The sequence below is a fragment of the Colobus angolensis genome, unplaced genomic scaffold, assembly GCF_000951035.1.
Source record: "Colobus angolensis palliatus isolate OR3802 unplaced genomic scaffold, Cang.pa_1.0 Scaffold20, whole genome shotgun sequence".
In the NCBI taxonomy this organism is placed as follows: domain Eukaryota; kingdom Metazoa; phylum Chordata; class Mammalia; order Primates; family Cercopithecidae; genus Colobus; species Colobus angolensis.
The window spans coordinates 353,996-361,602 of record NW_012115155.1 but is presented as its reverse complement, the minus strand read 5'-3'; the positions used below and the strand labels follow the sequence as shown (position 1 = coordinate 361,602).

Here is a 7,607-nt window from a genome sequence, read left to right as displayed (position 1 = left end):
GTCTCGATCTCCTGACCTCGTGATTCGCCCGTCTCGGCCTCCCAAAGTGCTGGGATTACAGGCTTGAGCCACCGCGCCCGGCCTATTTTTGGATTTCAATCATAATCAAAATCATAATAGTAGCTAACATTTATTGAGATTTTATAGTGTACTAAGTTTTCCTCCAAGTGCTTTACATGTGTTTAATCCCCACAACAACTTCAGAAGGTAGGAATTAGTATTATCTACATTTTTCAAATGGATAAAACTTTGAAACATGTATTTAAAGCCTTCAAATTGTGCTTATTATGCCACAATAGCAACCTCTTATGCCTAAATTGTTCATGATAAATTCAAAGAGGACTGGCATCTTTTAAACATTTTCTTCTTGTCCATATACTGAACTGTCTCATAAATTCAATGCTTCCAAATATTGATTCTTTCTATACCTTGGATTCAAAGGAGTCCAAAAAATGTGAAAAAATATATAAGCCATTGACCAGCTATTCAATTTCTAGGGATGTTTACAAGGAAGTGAAAGAATATATGTCAAAATTTAGCTACAAGGACAGTCATCCCTGTGATTGCCGAAATAACAAAATTATAATAACTCAAATGTCCAAACAATAAGAAATTGGTTGAAGAAGTATATTCATAGGATGCAGTTGTCTGCAATCCTTTTTTAGGCCTATCAAATTGTTTTTTGTTGTTGTTGTTTTTATTTGTTCATCCTAGAGTCTACTTCCAGATCAAATTGTTTAAATTAAACATTTATTTTGAGACATTTATAGATGCATGAGCAATTTTAAGAAATAATACAGAGAGAGCTCATGTACTCTTTACCCAGTTGCCCTCAATGGTAATATCTTAGGAAACTATAGAACAATATCACAAGATACAGAAAGTTTCCAACACCACAGGATGTTTTTTTAAAAGGTGTTGCCTTTTTATAACCATACCCACTTGGCTCCCACTTTCTCTCTTTAACTTCTAGCGACCACTACTCTCTTTCTTCATTTCTATAATTGCATCATTTCAAGAATGTCATATAAGTGGAATTATACAGTATGCAACTGTCTGGGATTGGCTTTTTTTTTTTTTTAACTCAGCATAATTCTCTGGATATTTATGCAATGCACTGCTTTTTATTGCTGAATAGTATTCCATGGTATGGAAGTACCACATTTGTTTAACCGTTCAGCCACTGAAGGACAGCCAGATTCTATTCACTTTGAGGGCAATTACAAATAAAGCTACCCTAATCATTCATTTGCAGGATTTGTGGGAACATAGGTCTTCATTTCTCTGGGATAAATGCACAGGAGTGAATTGCTAGGTTGTATGGTGGTGGTTTCAGGTTTAGTTTTTTAGGAATGGCCAGCCAGCTTGTATCCAGAGTGGCTGTACCATTTTACATTCTCACCAACAATATATGAATGCTCCATTTTCTCTGCATTCTCATCAGAATTTGGTGTTGACACCAATTTTTATTTCAGCTCTTCTGACAGTGAGTAGTGCTATTTCGCGAGGTTTTAATTTGCATCCCTTAATGGCTAATGAAGTTGAACACCTTTGATGTGCTTCTTTGCCATCTGTATATCTTCTCTGGTGAAGTTTTTTTTATGTCTTTTGTCCATTTTCTAATCAGGTCATTCCCTTGTTGAGTTTTGATAGTTTTTTATACATTCTGCATACCAGCCCTCTGTCAGATGTGTGGCTTATAAATATTTTCTTTCACTCCGTAACTTGTTTTTTTTTCTTATTAACAGAGTCACAGAACAGACGTTTTTAATTTTAAAGCACAATTTATTTTTTCATTTTATGAATTAAGTTTTTGGTGTCAAGTCTAAGAGTATCTTACCTAGCCCTAGACCCAGAAAAACTATCCTGTTTTTTTGTGGGTTTTTTTAAGGCAGAATCTCTCTCCATCACCCAGGCTGGAGTGCAATGGTGCAATCTCAGCTCGCTGTAACCTCCACCTCCCGGGATCGAGCGATTCTCCTGCCTTAGCCTCCCAATTAGCTGGGATTACAGGCTTGCGTCACCACGCTTAACTAATTATTTATTTTATTTTATTATTATTATTTTTTTAAGTAGAGACAGGGTTTCACCATGTTGGCTGGGCTGATCTCAAAACTTCTGACCTCAGGTGATCCACCCACCTCAACTTCCCAATATCCTTTTTGTTTGTTTGTTTTTTGTTGTTTTTTGAGATAGAGTCTCACTCTGTTGTCCCCGCTGGAGTGCGGTGGTGCGATCTCAGCTCACTGCAAACTCTGCCACCCAGGTTCAAGCAATTCTCCTGCTTCAGCCTCCTGAGTAGCTAGGATTACAGGCACCTGCCACCATGTCTGGCTAATTTTTGTAGGTTTTAGTACAGTTGGGGTTTCAACATCTTGGCCAAGCTGGTCTTGAATTCCTGACCTGGTGATCCACCCACTTGGCCTCTCAAAGTGCTAGGAGTACAGGCGTGAGCCACCACACCAGGCCTATCCTGTTTTTTAAACAAAAGTTTTATGGTTTTATGTTTTACATGTGAGTCCACATTTAATTTTGAATTAATTTTTGCATAAGGTGTAAGACATAGGTCAAAGTTCATTTTGTGTCCATTGTTCCAGCACTGCTTATTGAAGTGGCTATTCTTCTTCCATTGAATTATCTTTGCATGTTTCTCAAATATCAGATGACCATACTGGGTCTGTTTTTGAGTTCTTTATTCTGTCCCATTGACGAATATGTCTGCCCCTCTACCAATACTACACAGTCTTGAAATCTGTAGAATTCTTATATAATAAGTCTTGAAATTAGGTAGACTGATTCTCCAACTTTATTTTCTTTTCCAAGATTGTCTTAGTCATTCTAGTTCCTTTGCCCTTCCAGCTAAATTTTAGAATAATTTTGTCTGTGTACACACAAAAAAATCCTTGCTAGGATTTTATAGGAATTGCAAAAAACCTGTATATCAATTTAGGGAGAAATGACTATTTTACTATGATGAATCTCCCAATCCATGAACATAGTATGTCTCGCTCTTTATTTGGAACTTTCTAAACTTTCATTATCATTGTGTAGTCTTTAGGATATAAGTAATATACATGTTTTCTTAGATTTATATCCAAGCATTTGTGTTTTTTGAGTGATTGTAAATGGTATTGTATTTTAAATTTCCATTTCAACATGCTTACTGCTAACATATAGAAATGCAGTTGATTTGTTTGTGTTGATCTGCACTCAGTGACCTCGCTGAACTCACTTATTAGTTACAAACAAAACAGTTTTGATCTATTTTGTTTGTGTATTTCTTGAAATTTTCTGCATAGACAATTATGTCATCTGCAAACAGGAACAGTTTTATTTGTTCCTTTCTAATTTGTATGTCTTTTCCTTTTCTTGTCTCATTGCAATAACTAGAACTTTCAGCACTACCTGGAATAAAAGTGGCGAGAGTTGACATCCTTATTATAGCCCCAGTTTTAGAGAGCAGGCATTAAGTCATTTTTTTTTTTTTCTCACAAATAGCACTTTTTATTTGCCACTATTTGAAGTCTGAACTTTAAACAGATTCTTGGGCTGGTGGTTCATATCCATCAGCTCATTCAACTTTAGCACCTGTCTCATCCCCAGTGGCTTTTCCAGAACTACTGCCTTCACCATGAAGCTCCATGAGCTTTCCCAGTTCAAACTTGGGCTTCTTCAGCACTTTTACTTTCCTAACGAAGACTTCATGGAGAGGATAAACAGATTGGCAAGCCTTTTCTGTGTCTTTCCCAATGCTATCTGGAATCAATTTATTGACCACTTCTTTCAAGTCATTTGTCTGCACCTCTCGGATCATGACTTCCATCATCATCTCCCGGATTTGGCGGACCCGCTGGTGCTGAGCATAAGAGGTCTTATGTATCTGATTGTTGCATTTTTCAGTAAAACCAACACAGAACAGATGAAGCAAGTAACCATCGGTAGTCTTGACATCAACATGAGCTTCAGTCATTGTCTGCCATTTTTTGACCATGGAACACATCTTGTCACAGGTAAGATCCATGGCATGGAAGTTAGTCAGGCAGTTTTTACCCTGAACATCTTCAGTAATCAGCTTGAATTTTCTAAATGCAACTTAATCATTCTGCACATCAGCAAGACTCACTTCAAACACATGACCCTTGAGACCATCAGATGCAATTTTGGTTCCTTGGGTCCTGGTGATAAGTGTCTTTCCAATATTTCTTATACTGAACGTAGCAGGTGCTTTCACATCATACCAATATTTCTTTAAAAATGGATCAACCACTTTCTTCTTGGCTCCCTTTTTGCCACCTTTCGTAAGGCGCTTGTTTTTGCCAACTGCCATGGTGCTGGTCAGAGAGCCAAAAGGCAAGTCTTTCACAACTAAGCATAATTTTAACTCTAGGGACTTAAAAATAAATGTTTTTTATTAAGTTGAGGAAATTTCCTCTATTTCTACTTTTCTATAAGTTTTGTCATAAATGGGTGTTGAATTTTCTCAAATGATTCTCTGTATCTATTGTTAAGGTATTTTTCTTATTTAGCTTGTAAAATGGTGGATTACATTGATTGCTTTTTGAATATTGAACCAATCTTGCATTGCTGGAACAAAGGTCATTTGACCATGTTGGTATAATTCTTTGTATGTTTTTCTAAATTCTATTTTCTAATATTTTGTTAAGTACTTTTGTACCCACATTCACAAGAGTCTATACTTTTTTTGTACTGTCTTTGGTTTTGGTATCAAAGTAATATCAGCCTCATAAAATAAATTGGAAAGCTGTCCCTATTGTATCTGCTCAGAGAGATTATGTAAAATTGGTACTAATTTTTCTTTAAATATTTGGTAGAATTCTCTAGTGAAAACATATAGGCCAAGAGTTTTTTATGGGAGTTTTAAAATTATGAATTCCATTTTCTTAACAGTCACAGGCCTACTGAAATTACCTATTTCATACGGGATGAGTCGTGATAGTTTGTATTTTTCAAGAATGCGAGTCACTTCATCTTCTTGTGAAATTTATGCGTGTAGAGTTGTTCATAGTACTCTCTTATTATCCTCTGAATGCCTTCAGGGTTTGTAGTGATATCTCCTGATATTGGTAATGTGTAATGTTTTTTCTTGCTACAGATTTATCCATTTTATTGATCTTTTCAAAGAACCAAGTCTTTATTTCATTGTTTTTTCTATTTTCTGTTTCTATTTCATTGATTTCTATTCTTATCATTTTTATTTTTTTATTTCCATCTTTTTGCCTGCTTTGGTTTTAAGTTTGCTCTTCTTTTTTAGGTTCTTGAGGTGGAAGCTTATATTATTGATTAGAGACTTTTCCTCTTTTCTAATATTCGGATTTAGTAATATAAATTTCCCTCTCAACAATGATTTCTCTGTATCCCACAAATTACGGTATGATATGATATAATTTTATTTTCATTCAGTTCAATGTATTATTTATTACTCTTGAGACTTTGACTTTGATCCATGGATTATTTAGAATAATTGTGTTGTTTAGTTTCCAAGGGCTTGGAGATTTTTATGTTATCTTTATGTTATTGATTTCTAGCTTGATTTCATAGTGATTGGAGAACACATTTTGCAAGATTTCAGTCGTTTTAAATGTGTTGAGGTTTGTTTCATGACCCAGAGTATAATCTATTTTGATGGCTGTTCCAAGGGCACTTAGAAAGAGTACCTATTCTGCTGTTGTTGAGTGGAGTGCTCTATAAATGTTGATTTCATTCTTTTGATTGATAGTGTTGTTGAGTCTTCTATATTGTTGCTAATTTCCTATCAATTGTTCTATCAATTATTAAGAGAAAGATGAAACATTCACCTATTTATGAATTTGTCTATTTCTCCTTTAATTGCTATCAGTTTTGGCTTTGCATATTTTCAGATCTGTTGTTTGTTATACATTTAGAATTGTTATATCTCATTAGATTTATCCTTTCATCATTGTATAATGTCCCTCTCTGTCTGACAATTTTCTTTATTCTGATTTCTACTTTATCTGAAATTAATATAGCCACTTGTGTGTTCCTTTGATTGATAAATGTATCATATCTTTTTCAATTTTTTTACTTCCAACTTGCCAATAACATTATATTTGAAGTGAATTGCTTTTAGTTAGCAGACCGCTGGGTCATGCTTTTTGATTCGCTCTGTCAGTTTTTGTCTTTTAATTAATATTTTATGATCCTTTACATTGAATTTATACATTAATATATTAGAGCTTAAGTCTACGATATAATTTTTTGTTTTCAGCTTATTCTGTTTTCACTGCTATTTTCTTGAACACTATAGAATTCCACTTTAATTCATCTATGTTTTTGAGTATATTTCTTTGTATAGATTTGTACTGATTACTGTATTATACATCCATAACATATCACAGTCTACTAGTGATAACATTTTACCAGTTTGGTTGAAATATAAAAATCTTATTCACTTAACCTCTATACCCTCCCCCCATTTATAAAATAATTACCTTGAATTTTTTTCCACCACATTTAGAACCACATCAGATAGTGTTACAATTTTTTTTCAATCATCAAACATAATTTGGAAAACTCAAAACAAAGAAAACCTATTGTATTTAGCTCTATTTTTGCTTATTCTGTTCGTTCTTCTTTCCTAATGTTCTGAGGTTCCTTCTTTTATCATGACCTTTCTGTTTGCAGCATTTCCTTTAGCTACTCTTTTAGGGTAGATCTGCTGGCAACAAGTTCACTTAACTTTCCTTTGTCTGGAATGTCTTGATTTCTTCTTGCAGCACCTGAAAAATACCGTGCCACTTTCTTCTGGCCTTCAAGGTTTCTGATGAGAAATCTGTTGTCATTCTAATTGTTTTTTTTCTTGGAAGCAAGGCATCTTTTTCTTTTCTTTTTTTTTTTTTTATGACTCCTTGCAAGATTTTTTCTTTGTTTTTAGTTTTTAGACGCTTAATTATGACTTGGCTTGGTGTAGATTTCTTTGGTTTATCCTGTTGGAGATTTGCTCCACTTCTTGAATCTGTTGGTTTCTGTTTCTTGCCAAAGCTTGGAAATTTTTAGCCATTATTTTTTCAAGTACTTTTTCAGTCCCACCCCCTTTTCTTCTTCCTTCAAGATTTTAGTAACACAACATTAGATCTTTTGTTACAGTTCATGGTCTCTGAGCCTCTATTCATTTTTTTTTTCAGTCTATTTTCTTTCTGCTGCTTAAATTTGGTAAAATTGCAATTGTTCTTTCTTTGAGTTCACTGATCCTTTCCTTTGTTTCCTTCTTTCTGCTGTGGAGCTCATCCACTGAGCTTCTTATTCTGGTTATTGTATTTTTCAGTTCTAAAACTCTCATTTGGTTCTTCTTCATATCCTCTAATTCTTTACTGAGATTTTCTGTTTCTTTTCTGAGGCTTACTATTTTTAAATTGGCTTCCAGTGAGTTCATAATTGCTCATGGAAGCATTTTTATGAAGACTGCTTTAAAATGTTTGTCAAATTATTCTGACATCTCTGCCATTTCTGTGTTCACCTCTATTGATGGTCTTTTCATTCAGTTTGAGACCTACCTGGTTCTTGGTATGACAAGTGATTTTTGTTTGAATCCTGCACATATTTATATCATTAAGAACCTCTAGATCTTA

At 34.4% G+C, this 7,607-nt stretch overlaps 1 pseudogene across 1 annotated transcript; it reads right to left on the bottom strand.

Moving 5' to 3' along the window:
* Window positions 1-3,480: 3,480 nt before the first annotated feature.
* Window positions 3,481-4,327, bottom strand: LOC105511490 (annotated as a pseudogene). Its single transcript, XR_001001721.1, has one exon. The product of XR_001001721.1 is annotated as a 40S ribosomal protein S3a-like (transcript).
* Window positions 4,328-7,607: the final 3,280 nt, after the last annotated feature.